Source organism: Corvus hawaiiensis, chromosome 4, assembly GCF_020740725.1.
Source record: "Corvus hawaiiensis isolate bCorHaw1 chromosome 4, bCorHaw1.pri.cur, whole genome shotgun sequence".
Taxonomy (NCBI): Eukaryota; Metazoa; Chordata; class Aves; order Passeriformes; family Corvidae; genus Corvus; species Corvus hawaiiensis.
The window spans coordinates 20,753,142-20,771,657 of record NC_063216.1 but is presented as its reverse complement, the minus strand read 5'-3'; the positions used below and the strand labels follow the sequence as shown (position 1 = coordinate 20,771,657).

At 39.3% G+C, this 18,516-nt stretch overlaps 1 protein-coding gene across 9 annotated transcripts in view; it reads right to left on the bottom strand.

Annotated features, from left to right (window-relative positions):
• Positions 1 to 18,516, bottom strand: part of DGKI (diacylglycerol kinase iota) — a 214,091-nt gene that overhangs the window by 155,098 nt on the left and 40,477 nt on the right. The window lies entirely within an intron of this gene.

The following is an 18,516-nucleotide window of genomic DNA, read 5'->3' as shown; positions in this document are numbered from 1 at the left end:
GCCCCTCTATGTTCTCATTTTACTACTTATAGATAATATATCATCCAGGGATCTTGTCACATTTTAAGTTTGATTATCTGCACTGCTCCTTTGGCACTCTGTCAAGAGACACATGTATGTAGTAGTTGTTATTCCAAGCAGGTTTTAACATTTGCAATTGCAGAATTTTCTGAAGGTTATCAGAAAAGAACAAAGTTCAGATGCAGAATAAACAGGAACAGCTCCTATTCAACTGGAGAAAGAAAGAAAACTTTTTTTAAATCAGAACAGGGATTTGATTCATATGTGTAAAAAAAAATCGGTGATTTGTAAGGTGAAACAAAGGGATGTGTAAGGTTAAAAATCTTCAGTTGAACCAGGTTTTCATCTAATACAATGACCCTAACATCAACATTGACTGGACCAGTATTTTATCCCTCAGCTTCAGTAACAGTGTTAAAGACTGTAATTTCCCATGCCACTAGTTAAGCCTTTTTAAACATATTCTTTACTTTGCCTTTTGTGCATTCCATCTTTCCATGCATTGTTCATGGCACCAAGTACCTTCTAAAGTATTTTATTAGTCTTTACAGTAATATACTGCAAATAACTTATAATAAAACAAAGATGAAGGTGAAGAATTCATAGTATTTGAATTCTGTTTAAATAGTCATTTCAATATCATGCACCTCATACTAAATAGGAAACACTATGTACCCACATTAAAACACAAAATGTCTGCACAGTTACTGGCTTCTTTTGACACTAAACAGTGAAAAAATATTAAGCCATTTAGACATAAATAAACCTTGCATCAGGAAATCCATGAGCATAATAATAAATTCTAAAGAAATTTTTCAATTGCTTTGTTCATCTAGGGCTGAGGAAGAACTAAAATTCCCCATACCTGTTCAGTAGTTTATATTGTTTATATTTTCTAGATATTAATTTCAGATGATGAAAATCCCATAGCTTCCTTTAGGAATCTAATCCACAGGCTACCAGACCTCTGGGACAAAGTCCTGGCTATAGTAAATTAGTCTATTTCCATTGGCTTCAAGCTTACTAGGTTGCTTTTTCACCAGCTGATGTATTTTTACAGGATTACAGAGCAGAACAAAGTTAAATGTCATTTTTATAATTGCCCCCCTCATTTAACTCAATCTCTCTTAAAAGATTCCAGCACTGCAGACTTCTTTGTTTTAAATGCTTAAACAGGAGATGAAAATCCTACACAATAAATATAGGACCTTTAAAACTCCAAAGACATTTCCCCATGTTACCATGGAAATGGGACCTCACTCTTTAACCAAGATGACTTTAATGCTCATATGCCTGAAGTCACACAAAAGAGAGAAAAAGGACAGAAATTGCCAGCTACTCCAGTGTGTCGATCTGGAGCACAACCTCCCCAGTTAGGGGTAGGACTTGATGCCCTTTCTGCAATGCAAAGCTTCAACAGAAGCAGCTCTCACAGTGTTAAAACAGAGAAGGGTTGCTGCTTTATTTTTAATTTGGCTCAGTAACCATGTTTGCTAACTACAGAAGTAAAACAAATAAATCAATGTCATCATCATCTGAGGGAAGAAGAGGAGGAGTAGGAGAAAGAAAGGGCTGCTTTAACAAAAGTAACACTCTAAATGTGTTGTCATGCTCCAGCCCCCTCGCAATGTGTCTGTATCTCAGTTTTATCTAGCCCTGCCACCCATGGCTATATGCTGAGGACTGGAAAGGATCACTCTGGATTGCTGTGTTGGAGGCTATCACCATTACAGCATGAGCTGACAGCAAACATCAAAGCTTTCCTGAGCTAGGAATGTATGCCATGAGCGACAGACCCTGCTGTTATGACCTATTGCTCTAATGGTGAGTGGAAAGGAAGCAGAGGTGTGAAATGACTCATCCAGGTTCCATCTTTTCAATGGCCAAGACAAGAGTAGTCAGGTTTCCTCAAGACACTCATTGCATCCAGTGGTGACTGAATAGCACTAATTCTGTACTGTGCTGAGGAGACTTTCAACCTGGCAGATCTGAGCCACAAATGACTTAAGCCATATCTGTTTCTTCATCCATTTGTGCCAAAGTGTCCTGACTCTCCATTTGTCCTAACTGCAATACCATCATTTTTTCACTGAGCAGAGCTAGAGCCTTGAAAAGGATTCAGTGAAGAACGTGCCAGATCAGTTTCCACAGTGCCCACCCAAAGGAGAGGATGTGGGCAAAGAGACATCACACACTACACACGTGCTGAAGTGTCGAGGAACTTTCCCCCATGCTTTCACCAGAGAAACTCCAGTCCACCTTGAGATCCATACACAGAACAAATAAAGCCTACAGATCACAAACAAAAATGTACATTTGGCGGACAAAATATCAGATAAATTACTAGTTTTTGGGACATCAAAAAAGGGTGCCAAACCCCAATATTTTTTAACTACTTCTACATAATTGTTTCTACTTTGGATTCTGCTGTTCAATGCTGCTCAGAACATGAATCTCCTGAAGTGTCACTGGGACCAACCCATTGGGAGCTGCTGCTGAACTTTGATTTTTAACACAGAATTAATACTAATACAGTGAAATTAAGATTGGATCTGTAAGTAGGCTTGCCAGAGTCACATTGTGGAAATAAAAATCAGGCCTGGTTTATTAATATGCTCTTCTAGGCATGCAAAGCCTTAGAGAGACTGCATACAGGAAAAAAATATATTCCCTTCTTTATCCCAAATTTAGATCCATAAAAGAAAGTGACTCTTAGTCTAGAAAGCAGAGCAGCTTGTGGTCCTTTTCGCAATGACAACCCCAAAGCCAAATGCTGAAGGTAGGGGGCAATAGATCTATGCGGAAATTTTTTTTCCCAATATATTACGTACAAAGGTGCATGCCCTACCTCACGAGCTCAGGGCACCAGAAGGTAGAAGGAATGACAAGTGATCCTTTTGTGCAAATTAGAATAACAGTTTAGCAAACATTCAAGAGTTTTTAGGTTTATTTGATCATGAAATTCTCAGTAGATTTAAGTGTGGATCAGAAACAGAGAAAATATTTTTAAAAAGAAACACACAAAAAAAGACCAGAATTTCCCCAATGCTGCAGTGATCCTACACATTAACCTAGAAACAATTATCATTTTTCAAAACCGCATATTGACAGTATCTTGTATATAGAGACGGAATTCAAAGAACAAGAATAACTTTCAGAGTTATATATATTGTGTTATATATATTATATATGCACACAATACTACCTGAAACAGAGGTTCTAGTGAAAAACTGAAATTTTAGTGACTTGTTTACAGCTTTGGTGTTTCCCTTCTTTTTAGTTTAAATATGGTCAAGTCAAAAGAGGTCTAGTCACCACTCTGATTGAGGATTAACCACCACGCAAGTGGGTCAGCCTGAAGCCCAGTCATAATGACAGTAAATTAATTATATGGCATTGAAATGAGACTCTCAAGAAACTTTGCTGAACTGGACTGCCTAATGCAGACGAAAAGAACAGTCAGTTGCTTTGTTTTGGTTTAGGTTTTACTAATCAAATACAGCAGTGCTTTGCCAGCTCGGACTCCAAAACTCAGCTTTACATAAAGACCAGGACTAGAAATAACTCCATGTTTTGGGTAAACTCAGTGAACGTACAAAATGTAAACACTAAACACAATCTGTGATATTGACTACAGCAAATGTATGAATCATTGTGAGGCAGCTACATGTCTATGTATTTTATACTGGGATTGCTTTTGAAGCTAATATACTGGTAAATCAATTCAAATGTAACCAGCTGAGTTAAAAACAATCAACTTATTTGGCTTTTGCCACAACAAGTATTCCAGCATCCTCTGAGATTCATTGATTTTTCTAATGGTACCACCAAGGTAGAGAAACAATATTTTGGCTATTAGAAATTAAAAAGGAAACAAGATTGCACTGGTGGCTTGCTCAGCTTCCTACAAAAACTCAAGAGCACTGAAGGATATCAAAGCTAGGCTTTCAGACCCTTACCTGAAGCCAGCAGCCCCACACATTCTTTTCTACATCTATTACTGCTTATTGGTAACAGAATGCTGTGCTAACCTACCAACTAAAAGAAAGCTGATGGGTGGTGTTTGCATCTTCTCAAAGCACTGCTTAAAGGGAAAAAATAGAGAAATTTCACTGAAACAGACAAGACCAAGAGTAATATGAAAAAAGATGGAGTGTGGGTGTAAAAACAACATTACCTTCCCTATTCTTTAGTTTTTCTCTCCCCTGTGGTTCTCTAAGCATTATATTTACAAGAGGCTTGGTGTCCTATTCTGGTACAGGATATCTCTAAAAAGGATTGTAAAATCACACATAGATAACAAAAAAATTACGATATCAATTTATTTTTTAAAGCCAGGTAAGAGGAGGAAAAAACTTGGACTGGGATTTGAAATGGGACACTGGGAATGAGGAGAATAATGGAGATAATAAAATCAGAAACACTTGGTGAGGCTGTTTGTCCAAAGCACATCCTCAATGTTCTTGCATTCCCATGGTTTGTGAATGGGGTCAGGACAGCATCCAGCATCAGACAGGACCACTGCAAAGGATGCTCATGAAACCCTGGGCCCTTATGCTGTGGTGAAGATGAGCAAAAAACCAAAACTAAACCATAAGGGCATTCATAATCCCTCCTTCACTGTGCAGCCTGAATAATGCCATGAGGAGCAATGAGGAGAAAACAAAACATTGAATGGCTTCTCTTTGAAACAGCAGCGGGCATCCCATGCACAGAGGGATGCAGGAATTCTGTGGAAAAAGCAGTGTGCAACTGTGTAATTAAAGAGTGAGTCATAAGGCATATGTGCAAGCGGGTGGGAAAATTCACATCCTGGCATTTCCTCACTTTTGCATGTTTGATTTTGCAGTCACATGAGCACTCCTTTTCCATATGTCATGAACACATGCCCAGTATATAAACAAGCACTCCAGGCTGTAATTCAGCACTGGGCTCCCCAAACTGAAGGCCTGCACTCTACTTAACCACTTCATTGAAGCCACAGCCACCAGCTGGTGTCCCACATCAAAGGTTGGGACTCACCTTGCAGTACTGAGACTGGGGAGGGTGCCCAAACCCAAACCAGTGTTATCCTCATTCTATAAAAATATCCTGAAATTGAATTCAGGTCTATTTCTACAAGTGAAGGAATAACAAGACAGGTCATAAACACCATCAGAACTGTAGATAGAGCAAAAAGAGCATTTGAAAGAAAAATGCAGCTAACACACTAAGACTAGCACTCATGAGCAACTTGTGGTAACTCAGAAGAAGGGAATCCAGAGGAGAAATCCACCACTAAGGGAATATATTTCAACAACAAGCTCCCAATGCTTGTTGCAGCATCAGTGCAGGGGAGGAGGAAGAATAAAGGAAAAATCTGAACAGGACCTCTTTTCAAAGGACTTAAACTGACTGCATCAACTAACTGTTCACAAGCTACACTCCATCCAGTTCAGGCAAGTTCTCCACCTTCTCTTCATAACTCCTGCCTGCCAATAAAACATGTGACAATGAATAATTGGACTCCAGTAGTCTGTGCTTTGCCATTTGAAGCACTACATGAGTAGTTCAGAAGCTGCTGATGTGTGTTGTTTCCTCCTCTTGCAGAGACAAGCTTTTGGGTTAAATTATTCCGCCTCAAAGCCAACAACTTCAGGATTCCAGGGGCTGACTCTATTATATTCACTTCCAAAAGAAAGAAAGGAGGAAGGTCACATTTTACAGTTGGATTACCTATAAAAAAACCTGCAATTCTTCCAGTAATTTGATATTATATTAAGCATTATTTAATAACAAGTGAACAATTAACTTACTATGTAGCAAGTTTCACTGCTTTCACCTCCTCTGCCTATGCAGCAAATGTGTGCAAGAAAAGCAGGGAGAATAGAAAGGAGATATCAAGAAATGGAACACCATCCTTAGGAATAGCTAATAGGTATTTCTGCTCCCACTCCACAGCTTCTCATCTCTCTGACCAGTCTTACTCAGGTAGCATGTCTGATCCCTATCTCTCTTGTTGCAGAAGCTAATCAAGCCTCCACAGAATAATAACAAATACAATGAGCAACAGATTAAGAAATGACAAAATACTTTCAGCAAGAATGTCTCCATGCTGAAAGAATTTTGTCTGAGATTATCTTAAGGAGTATGTATTTTTTCCTTTGCCACAGGAGTTATCAATTCACATTGGGACATCAGTTGCAAAGCTGCAGTTTGGCTGAGTCTCCCTGCCTGTTGTTGGTCCATGTAGACTACTTCAGAGCAAACACAAATGAGCAGCAATAGTGGATCTGATTCTCTGGGACTGCAGTTACAGCTAGAAAAATCCCAGCACAATGAGAAAATTCCCACCCCAGTTCCATCCACTAGCTAATATTGCTGAGATTTCCATTCCTTCAGCATTAATTCAAGCTGCTGCAGTAAAGTGCTTTTGGGCAATGTCCTCAGTTGTATTTATTTATACAGCCACTGCCTGGCACTAACAGTTCATGCTAAGAGTTGGACTCAACATACAAGTGAACCTGGCAGTCACTGTTAAAAAATCCCTTTCAGCAATGCATAATCTATTATCAGTTGGTTTTGGTGAGGAAAGTGTGGTTCTACCAAAGCAGAGCACTGGTGAACCATTTGGTTCATTTTAAAATAAAAGGTACTATTTGAAAAGAGGCGTACACTACAGTTTTCAAAAATACCTAATGTCTTTAAAATATATAAGATCTGTTGGAGTCCTAAATGGTTCCCTTGGGTCATTTCAGACAAAAGAAGTTAATTCCATACAGGTTTGGTTGGAGAGGGGGAAGGATATTCCTATTGAAGAGGCCTGGGATGAAAAGTCTGGATTTTCCACTTGGGGCTCTAACGACTTTTTAAATATACAAAACAGTACCAAATACAGATATCACATAAAAGGTACAAAGTGTCTTTTCCTCCCCAAAGATAGGCTTCTCATTTTTAATAGAGACACATATGGAAAATACAGTCTTTCCTGTTCCTTCAAATTAAAATGAAATGCTTTATCAACAATAGAGTCTTTCTAGTACGCGATGCAATCTTCCATGATTCTAGAATGTGATGCATTCCAAAGCATGATTTAGTTTCCTCATAGGCCTCTTGACCATTTCTCCCTCCAAAATCACGAGCAACAGAAATATTATTCTTACTTTTATTACTTTACTCTCCTTGTTAGCCAACACAGATTAGATTCTGTATCCTCTTAAGTTTACTTCCTGCACCAGTTTAAACCATTATCTTCTTCCCTTTCAAATCCCCTGTGAAAGCCTACTTCTCCTGCATTACTTATAAAAAAAAATAAAAAGAGGTAGGTAAGCATAGCTTTTCTTCTTTTTCCCTAATTTTCAAGAGTCAAAACAGGGGAAAGACGGAGCTAAAGAAGTGTTTGAAGAAGCAGAACTGAGCACTTTAACAAAAATAAATCAAACAATGCAATCACTTGCAGTCATTGCTAACAAACCACACTGCTTGTACCACCTATCGTTCCCCCCCAGACCTTTCAAATTCGAAACAGTGATTGCACTTTCAACTTTTGCTGGTATAGACTTGGCAATAAATTGCTTTTGTGGGAAAATACTTTTTTAAAATAGCTAAATAAAAAGATTGGAAGCTAGGAGGAATGTTGCTTTTTTAAGTGCAGAACTCTCTGTCAAAGCATCTATTTTCTCTCAGTTTGACGCATTACCTTATGATACATAATGTGCTTGGAGGCAGCTCTATGCACTGGGTACACCTCAGAAGTGTTCTGGAAATGAGCAGGCAGAAGGGCAGGTCCTTGTGTGAACTTACAGACTTTAAACAAAGAAAACAGGGCACTCCATGTAATCAATCTGTCATGTGATTTTCCCAGGTTGCTCATTTCAGGCAAATCTGAATATCCTTGTTACTTGTGCTAATGACTAACAAATCCCACTCATCTGGCACTCCCACTGTGAAAAAAAGCAGTAAACTCCCCCAAAAGTTTATTTTTCTAGATCTTAAAAGAGAGTGATATTTAACAAGACCTACAGCTTTTTCTTTATCTAAGCTAAGGTAGCTGGCAGGAAAACATCTCTCCAGACACTGCTAAAACAATAAGACCTCCATTCTCCAAGCCCTTGCTGCTGGAGTAGAAAGGTGAGAGGTGCCAAACGTGTACAAGATACAAGAGAGAAGACAAAGGACACTGGATGCTCCTTTGGCTGATATCTGCACCCAAGAATGTGTCAAACGTGTTCTCCTAAGTGGGTGCCACCCACACCCATCCTCAGCTGCTCGCAGAAGAGGATGGAGACAGCTCGTGTAGCACCAGCCTCCAGTGACCCAACACTCCTGACTTCATACCACGTTACTCATATCCCTGGAGGTCTATATTAGGCAGGGGTCACCAAGTGAAGGGGGGTGTTCCGAGTCCAACAATCCTGGTCTGCACAGATGGTGGGAAACCACTTGTTCCAGTGTAGAAAGGTCAGCCTTGGATCTCACAGAGAGTGGAGACAGCAGTTTTCCCCCAACACACTAGTCCCAGAAAATTATGTTTTCCATGGCCAAAGATAATTCTCAAAAGATCAGCCCAAGGGTGCAGAAGACCTAATTAAATCAGCAAAAAAACAGAGACAATACAGTCTGATCCTATGCACCTTAATGTTGGTAATTAATACACAGCTAAGAATTAATGCTGTTCTTCTGATATCTTTTTTTCTTCTCTCTCCCACATTTCTTCTCATAAGGTCTGTTTTGCCTACATTTTTGGGTTGGAGGGGCTTTTTTTTTTTTGGAGGGGTTTGGGGTTTTTGTTTTTGTGGGTTGGTTTTTTCATGAGGAAAACAAAGCTTTTTTTCTTTCTAATTTGCAAGACAGTGAGATCTTTGAGATCAAAGGTAGGCTAAGCTACCTGAAAAAAAAATCATTTGGCTCAACATTTTTGTTTTCTTCAGGGAAGCTCTATACATCTTGTGCTAGCACTGAGGGCACCAGCTTGATTTCTACTTTAACTCCTGCTCCAGCCAGTCAGAGAAGATGCTCAAACAGAAAAATAATTTTAAAAGGAAGGAAAAAACAAAAATACTTTTGAACTGGAAACTCTAGCAAAGAGATGAGGTTTTACAATAAGTTTTTTTTTCTTTAAACCACATTACTCTTCCTTAATGTGAAAGGCAAACCTCAGAGGACTCATGGAGGGCACTGTGTACACATATATAAGAACTAGAAAGTATTCTTAATTGTTTTTCCTGGAAACTATGCACCAGCTTCTGTAGAGAATCTCTTTTTGGCATGGATCTCTATGATGCCACATGCTGAAGGACAAGTGGATATATACTGAGCTTGCTAAAATCAATGGTACTGCCTTGCAGTTTTGGCCAAAAAAAAAATAGCGAGTGCTGAATGTGTCACAAATCAGCTTTTATCTAGTATAAAACTGCAATGGCACAACAGAGCCACATCAGTGTGCAGTGGATAGCACCATTCTGTGCAACTCTGCAATGAGACTAGAGCATCAAGGAAGTGGAAAAAAAAAGACAGCAAACCCAGCTTCCATTCCTGTTCTTTTGACCTTGCATACACATCAGAGGTCTGACAAATGCAACAATTTCCCTGTCTGGCAGCTCAGCAAAATTGCTTATTTCAGACTGAGCTTTATGAAGTTTGAAGGATTTTCCAAGCTTTCAACAGCAAAACTAGAAGCATGTGGGTAACATGGATTATTTCAAGCTTAGTGGACTTTCTCAGCAGTTCCTAACTGGTTTTAGACCATTAAAACACACATGAGGACAGCTACAATTTCAGCTTTCAGCGCAAATTAAAACAATTAAACATAACAGGAACCATCTGTAAAAAAATAGGCTCCAGAACAACAGCTTGAGGCAGAAGCAGATGCATGTATTTTAATGTGGAGTCTTGTAGATACATTTTAGATAACTGGCCCACAAAGAAATGTAGGCTCCCTACATAATAATTTATTGAGAGGAAAGGAATTAGGTTCTTCCAAGTAACATAGCAACTAAGTTGGCTAGTAGGGAGGTGCTAGGAGAGTGCAGCACGGGTGGTCTCTATTTCTGCTTAAAATTCACATGCAGTCCTGACACCTCAGTGACAGTAAGTGCCTCCATGTCTGTACCACCTTATGTGAATGGATCTCACATGGAGCCACTCAAAGAGAGAAGGATCCAGCAGTCCTGCTAGTAGGGGTTTTTGGATCAGTCTCAGTATCACATCAACAAAATGAGCTGTTCTTCAGACTCAATCTCCTATGCAAAGGGCAGTATAATCTCACCTCTGTCTACTGTAGACAGGCACAAAGACTAAGAGAACAACCTTATTGAGACAGACCAAATGTTTACCTAAGCCAGCAGCTTTTGCTCACACCAAGTTAGTGATGGGTGTTAATAGAGAGAGCTTGAGAATGTCCAAAGGTATGTTGCCTTCCACATATCCATCCTACCTTTAGCAAAGCAAAACTTTGGTCTCCTTGGAACGGGCTGCATCCAATCTTCCCACTTCCTGTTCACCAGCGGATTCTCAGTGTTCATTTATTTGGACTTTTAAAACAGGTATGTTTGTCTCCATGACATTGCTTGGCAATGGAAACCACCACATAATATTGAATTGGAAGCAATCATTCCTCTCCTTTTAAACCTGTTTGACTAATTTATTTGGTGTTCCTTGGCTCTTACATCAGAGGAAAGACTAACTGAGTGTTCCCTACCTGCGTTCTGTTTGCTGTCCAAGCCATTCAAGCTGGTAAAACTTTTTCTACTCAGTCTTTTCCCAGCCATAAACTGTTCTATTTCACTGATTGAATTACTATTGCTCTATTTGAGCAGTAAGCAGAAATATTCACAGACTTATCTACAGTGACTACTAAATCTCTCTCCAAATGGATAATAACTAATGCACAGTCCATCCTTGCCTGAGTTAACTGCAGTGTAGTGCAGATGGAGAAAAGTAGCCCTATCAACACAGAATTGCAACCCCCATTTTATAGTCCATTCATTCACTACAATTGATCCTCCTTCTACTCCACAGTTAATTCTCATTTTAAATAGCTTAGAGACAAGTTTCAGCACCCCATAGTTTATTTCCTCTTTCCAAACAATTTCCAGGAGCACATTTAGCAACAACTGTTCTAGCTCTGCATAAATCTCTGATAACACCCCTCTAGACCAAAAACCACTCATGTCCAGTCTTTTTTAATCAGTTTTTAGACCAAGAATCTTCACTCCACAGAATGCAGTTCTGTTTCTTCTAGACTAAGAAAAATGCTGTTCAGAAAAATAAGAAAGTAGCAAATACAGAGACATTGTGTCAATTAGATCATAAAACAAACACAGCTTTGGCAGAGGAACCAGAAGCAGTGTGACTAAATACTGCCACTTCAAGCCCATCTTCAGCCTTGAGCAATCCAAACTCAATGCAAGCAAATCCCAGTCAGGCTTAGGGATTTGTCTGCATATCAATACTAAATCCAAATCCCTCAAGGATTCACAGTTATCTCAAAGCTCACGTGTATGGGAAATAAAGCACTAGCCACTCATCCCTAAAGCCCTAACATACCACAGCTCACGCTCACTGGATGGTTATTGATGGTGCTAAGAAAGCAACTGTTAAAGGGCAGTAGTTTGATCATTCCCAGAGCCTTTCTGGAGGTCGAGGTGGGTGGGAATGATGCCTTTGCCATATAAAAAGTAAATACCTTCCTTTCTTACTGATACAGCTCAAATTCTGTATAAAACATGGAAGTACCAGGCATTGCCCAAATTTTTTGCTGCGTCTATTTAGGTTAAACAGATTGAAGTATTTTTAGATTAAATGCAATCAAAGTACGCCTCAATAGCTGCTTCCACCAGACTGGTAAAACATTTTGGTTGTCTTTCAGCTGCCAGATAACTCTGCATAATAACTATTCCACACTAGTACTTCCCCAGTACGCTTACTTCCCCCTTACTCTTCCCCAGTAAGGCCAACATGCCCCAGGTGTCCCCAGAAAACTGTGAATAGCATCACAAATGAGAAGTGAAGGTGCTTAGAGCCTCTACAGCATAAGACTGGGTTGCTAAGGTGGATAGACACACTGTAGAGACTTAAATTTTTTGGCCATTAGTGATCTTCCACGAGAAGCACTCACAATGGAGAAAAAAATCTGGGAATTCAGCTGCATGTATTTTTTTATTCCTGCAATTCCCTTCAGTTCACTGGGCTATGCAATCATTTTCTATACAGTCCAGTAGCTCCATTTGTTTTCTCAGACTTCTTCCAATTTCAAGCCCTGTAGACTTCAGCTCTGCATTGTTTTAAGAGAAGCATTGTAAATCTCTTCAAATTCACATGCATCTCTAAATTAAAGTGCCCTTCTGAAGCCTTTCTTACCCTTTCCCCTTAAAAGCATCAAGAACCCTGACCTAAGAGGAAGAGTATAATTACAGTTGTGTGCCAGTAATTTTGTTAATAGAAAGGACAATGCAGACTGAAATTTGTTTTTCATAGAAAAGTACTTAAACAGCAATGCCAAATAGCTAGAAAACAAAGGAAGAGGTGCCACTCCTATGGATCAAAGGCAAAAATCTTTGCTAGCACATTTTTTTCTAGTGCAAGCAACAGAGACATGAAACAAGTAAAATTCAGAAAGAGGTCCAAATACATGCCAAATAAATTATAGGAGAACTAAGCCTCGTATTGACCAGGACCAAGAAGTGCTGAGCTGTCACTGAAGCCCAGACCATTTGAATTTGTTTTGTGTTTAGGAACACCAGCGCTGACATCAGCAGAAACATTTTCAGAAAACCATTTCCTTCCCACATAAGGAATGGCAGAAGAGGATGCAACCCAGAAAAATGTCAGTATAGATCAATTCAAGGGTTTATTGACCTTATAATGACAGCAGTTTTGTCTTTTCCATAGGACGTAATCCTAAACTGCTCAAAGTTCCAACTGTTTGTGTAATGCTCTTTATACGCCGTACAGGATAGAGCCATGTTTTTACAGCTTCACCAAAATAGGAACTGACCCCTAACATAGATGACCACCTAAACAGGAATTAGGAAAGGATCAATTTGTTTCTTACTAATAGTAGACCTCTTTCATGGAAGAGGCATCCCAGCAAAAAGTCTGTTGGCACGGGGTAATTTAAATGAAGGCCTGAAGAGGAAAAAAAAAAAAAGCAACTCTTGAATAATACCACTATGCTAAACTTTTTACATGGCAATTTTCTCACTTAAAACATCCTGCAGAGATGTCCATATTAGCTAAAGCAACTATGAGGAAAGGTCATCTGCTTATTTTGCTTTGAAGGAAATAAGATTCACCTGAAAACGTACACAGGCATGTACAGCAAAGGGAACCGTCAGGAAGCCCTTATATACTGGTCTGAGTCAGCCTCCTTGTCTGTCAAGAGAAGAGGAACCTCAGGGGGCTGCAGTTACATGCCTGGATCCAACAGCCTCCCTGAGAGAGAGCAGTGAATTGCCAATATTGCTAGTGAGACACCAAACCCATCCTTTTGAATAACAAGAGCTTCCACAGCTCCTCATGTTGCTCACCTCCCTGCCTTAACTCCTTCCAGCTCGGCCAATGCAAGTTAATTCCCAGCCTCATTTCAGGGAAGGCAAGAGAGATACTACAGTTCCATAACCATTTTCTCTTTGGGCAGAGATTTTTGCCATCAGGAACTGCTGAGTGCTTTTAGTTCTAATTTGTAGTAGCCACACTCATTCCGACACCACTTGCTGAATACAATGATGTGAGATGGGTCCCTGCTGAAAGCAAAATCTCAGACCTTGATGGAGAATAACAGCTCTAACCCTGCATCCCAGTTTTTCCAAAACATCCATGTGACTGGCTATTTCCTTCCCATGAAGGGGCATAAATCCCAACCTAAAACTCTTTAAAGGGTTAAATTTACCAGTCCCTGAAGTCTTTCCAAGTCCCCACACCTCTGATGCTTTTTCTAAGGACAGTCTTCAGTTTCAAAATAATCTTTTCAAACCTGATCTAAAACAGCAGTTTCCCACTTGAACACAGAGCTGTGTGAGCTGCTCTCTGTTCCTCACAATTGCCCACAGGCTCACCAGAAAAGAGAGAAGTAACAATATATGGCAATTCAAATACTTTCTTTAGAACAACATAACAAATAAAGACCTTCGGCAGTAAGAGCACTTTGCTCCTCGTAGGAGCTCCTCTCCAACCAAAGAACTCCAGTGAAGTGATTCCTTCACAATTCACAATGATTAGACCAACATTTTCTATCTTGAAGCTGAGGGAAAACCTTGAATTAAGGGAATTTCAGTAAATATGGAAACACCTGGTGAGTTTCATTTAAGATCTGTGCAGGCAAGGCAAGAGTAGGAGTTGGGCAAAGATTTCTTACCTCAGTGCTGCTTTTGATTAATTACAGTGAAATTGCACTCTTTTATCAACTATTGAAAGCAGAATAAGGTTGTTACAGGAGAGACTGATCCCTGAGAAAATACAGAAGACATGGATGAACCCAGTTACCCACTTAAATTTCTACTTAGCCTCCACTGTATTTCTCAGAAGACCCCTCTTCTTTTTTTCCCCCTCTTTCTTTTCCAGCTGCAGTAATGTTCTGTTTAGACATCCTCACTGAAATATCCACAGTGACTTTTACTCCTTAGAGAACTCCACGGCTCCAGAGCACATCACTCTCTGTGAATTTAGGCCATTTTTGCCAGCATGCATTACTTGACATTTAAAGTGTCGCCATGATACAAAGCTCCTGGCACACCAAAATCTACTTGGAGATTTTTGTCGTCCTTTACAGTCTCTACCAAACGTTTTCTCCTCTCCTTTTTTTCCGAACATGAATTTTCTGCAAATGAAAATTTGACTGTTGACAGGCCTGTGAAATACTTTGCCTCTCCAAAGAGCATATAGGTTCACAAACAGATGGAAATTTATACATTCAGCTTTATTTCAATGTGTCGATACCATCATATAAAGGGATCACCCACCCTAAAGTTAGTGGATGCTTAGGGTCTAAAGCCCATGGAGTTCTTCATCTCCCTTGTTCAGATGCCCCTTGAATTGCCATTTAACATCAGTGCTGAGAGCAGGAGGTTGCAGCTGTGAACTACAGAGATGCTTCCAGACACACATATATGCCTACAAGTGTTTGCAGCATTTGGAATAGGCACCAATACTCAACAGGAGTTTTAAGAGAACATGTCCTAGCTGTATTTGTCTTTGAAGATTTGGTTGCATCAGGGGTTTTTCAAGGCTATTGAAGTATTAGGAATATTTGATGAAGCAGCCTACTGCATGCAGATTTCCCAGAAAGGAAAGAATAAAGATACACTGATGAGCTGTGTTTATCCACCTCCAGGGTGAGATATAGAATATATGAACTGCTTCAGACCAAAACAAACAGGAATTTAAGAACCCACTGACTAAAATTATAGGACAGAGATGAGAGTTGGCAGAAGCTATACTCACTTCTTAATTATTATTGTCAGCATTTCATAATACATATTCCAAATTCTGACAGAACTTAGTTAAAAAGTCTTCTGAAAAACCAAGTTACTCAGGTCAACTAAGCTGGACTGCCCTTATTCTGTGTTCATATGTAGTCCTATGTCTGTGCAACTTCATATCTGCAAAGTCTAACTGATGTAAGATTCCACCTGCGGAGTGAAATGGTGATTTGACCCCAGACTCACACACTGCCCTGTGCTATCCCGAGATTCTCCTTCAGTTCCCCTGCAGTGACCAGGCAGCTTGCCCATTCCCTGATTTCCAGGACCTTGCTGCTCCAGTCTGGAGGCAGATCCCACAGTGGTACTTTGTCAATTGTCACGAACAGCTGTTGATTTTTCAGGATGTATCACGTGTCCTCATCAGTACCACTGTTATTTCACACTTTATTCCCTGCAGTAATCCAAGATGAGGGCCATCCGGTCTAGGTGATCTAACCTCTCATTCTTTTGTTGCTTTATATAAAATAGACACTAGCAGACCAGAAATCCAGAGTACTGAGGGTAAGCAGTATGGAATAATCTTTTGTTCCTGATGTAAAAATCTCAAATTCGCTTGCAACAAATATTTCCATATGAGGTTAACTTGATTTTAAGTTTAATCACATTGCCAAACAGATGTTTGCCTCTAGATCACCACAAACACACAAATGGGAGCTTGCCACCCTGAATCTGACCATAGCCTACTGCTGTCTGAAAATTCTGAAACAGACTTAAACTGCCATTTTCATAGATTAAAGATTCACATCAGTCTTCCAGCTTCTTCACTGGTATTTCTGATCGCTACAAACAGTAGCACAAATTCACATTTTAGGCAACCAAATACTAGCTCAGCTATTGCTGCTCTTACATTCAAGGAGCTGTGGCAGATTAGACATTCAGTTACGGACCAAGTGGAGAAAAATGCCTTCCAATTGCCTATATAGGTGCAGTTAATAATTTGACCTGTGATTTTACCTTTGATCAGAGGAGACTAAACTTGTCAAAGCTATTCAGCCTAAAAACAGTTCATGAAATATTGGGCAGATTTAACATATATATATATATATATATATATATATATATGCATATTAGAGATGAGGAAACAAGCAAGCATATGTTATGTCTGCCATTTCCAAAGTAAGGGGAATGAAAATGTCACTCCCTATTATTTACATTTTTAAAGTTAATTTGAAGTAAATAGTTGAACAAATAAACAAACATGAAAAGCACATTTTCAAAAATGGCCTTGCACCCAGGCTCAGCAAATTAGCTTATTGGTCTCAGCATGGGCATCCAACATGATTCTTTTTTTTTAAAGTAAAGAAAAAAAGCAATCTACCGAATTTTAAGTTTTTGCACATTCAGAAATTACATTATTTTTTCCAATAACAAAGTTAATAAATGTAGAAAGGCATTTCTCTCCACAGAGAATAACACATCTAGCTAGAGTCTTCCAAACAGGTGATACAGGTAACACAATCAAAAATATTCCGAACTGCCAGATCCAGGAGCACGTTCAGCATCCTCCTTCATCCATTTTTTTCAACACTTACTCCCAGTGCTATTAGAGGAGACAGGATCTTGGCTCCTTTTTTATTTGTTTGCACTTTTTTTTTTAGGGTTTCAATTCATCAATAGTGCTGGATAAGCTTGACTGCAAGGAGCTGACTAAAGAGTCTTCTGAACGCCACTGCTCTTCTTACATGCATTAAATTTTTCTGGAAACTGAACTTCAAAATGCCTGGATTTAGTTCAAACATTCATGTTTTTCCAGGGATTCATTTGGAATTTTCCAAGCTTTCAACTGCAAGATCAGTCTGCACCTCCCATGAGGACCAGCTGGGCTCCTTGCAGCTTGGCTGGAGGCACAAGGGGAGTACCCATGCCCAAGGGAATTCCCCATCCCTCCCTGCAGTAGGTCTGTCAAAACCTCACGGGAAGGCTGGAAAAGGTCTATGCTTATGAGACACAGTTGCCATACTGAGACAGAATGGTAGAGGCACAGAAGCAGAGAAATAGAGCTGAAAAACAACAAATCACTAAACTTTCTAGTACTGAAGGGAGTGAGAGTTTTCTAATTCCTTAGAGATGTTTCAGCAGTGAAAAGAGCTTTCGTTTTTATCTTAGACGACCAATACACATCAGGATTAATTAGCAGTCATCAGAAGATATTTTCCAATGAAAAATAAACCAACTAGGAAAAATAGGACCTTCTGAATACTTTGAATTCAAAATGAAGCACAATTCTCACACACACAATTCTCATTACTATTTTTTTCCATTGCCTTGGAGATACATATTTCACTGAAAAATTACAATGTTCTAACAAAAGAGTGTGACTTCAGAAGCCCCGTTCCTCCATGGGCACACTGCTATTTTCACTACACAGACAAGTGCAAAATGTGAAGAACAACATCCTCTAAACGAAACCAGAGCATCACACCTCTGCCAGTTCCACTATTAGTTTGTTCTGGAAAACCCACTTTCAAAATTAACCTAAAGCTTGCAACTGTCTTGTGAACAGGAAATGATCCCACACAAAAGCTGAAACTTGGGTTAGAAGATAAGTTCTTTAATCAATTGCTTGAAGTATTCTGTCTTAGTCAGATCAATATTAAATTGCTAGTTGGAGGTAGAGAATTATTCCATTACCTCTTTTGGAAGTGCAGAAAATTGCTTTAATTTGTCAATGGGAAAGGGAGAGAAGTTTTCAGGCTTCATCAATAGACATCAATACAGTCTCAGTTTAACGCTTTCTTTGAATACCTCCGCAAGTAATCTCACAATCAAAAACATCTTTTTTTCTGTTATAAGAAAAATAAAATGCACTTAGTAAAGATTGCTGATAAACTAGATTTGTATCGAAATCTACCTCAAATTAATTGAATAAAGTTCTTTTGCTTTCTTAATTGATTATCTTTATTCAGTATAAAACTGTTTCTCCTTTTTTTTTTTTTAATTTTGCTTTGAGTATTTTGATGAAATGAAGGAAAACTGAACAGGAGGATTCCTTTGGTCCAAGCTCAGTGGGATGCTCACAGGGGGAGATAACATC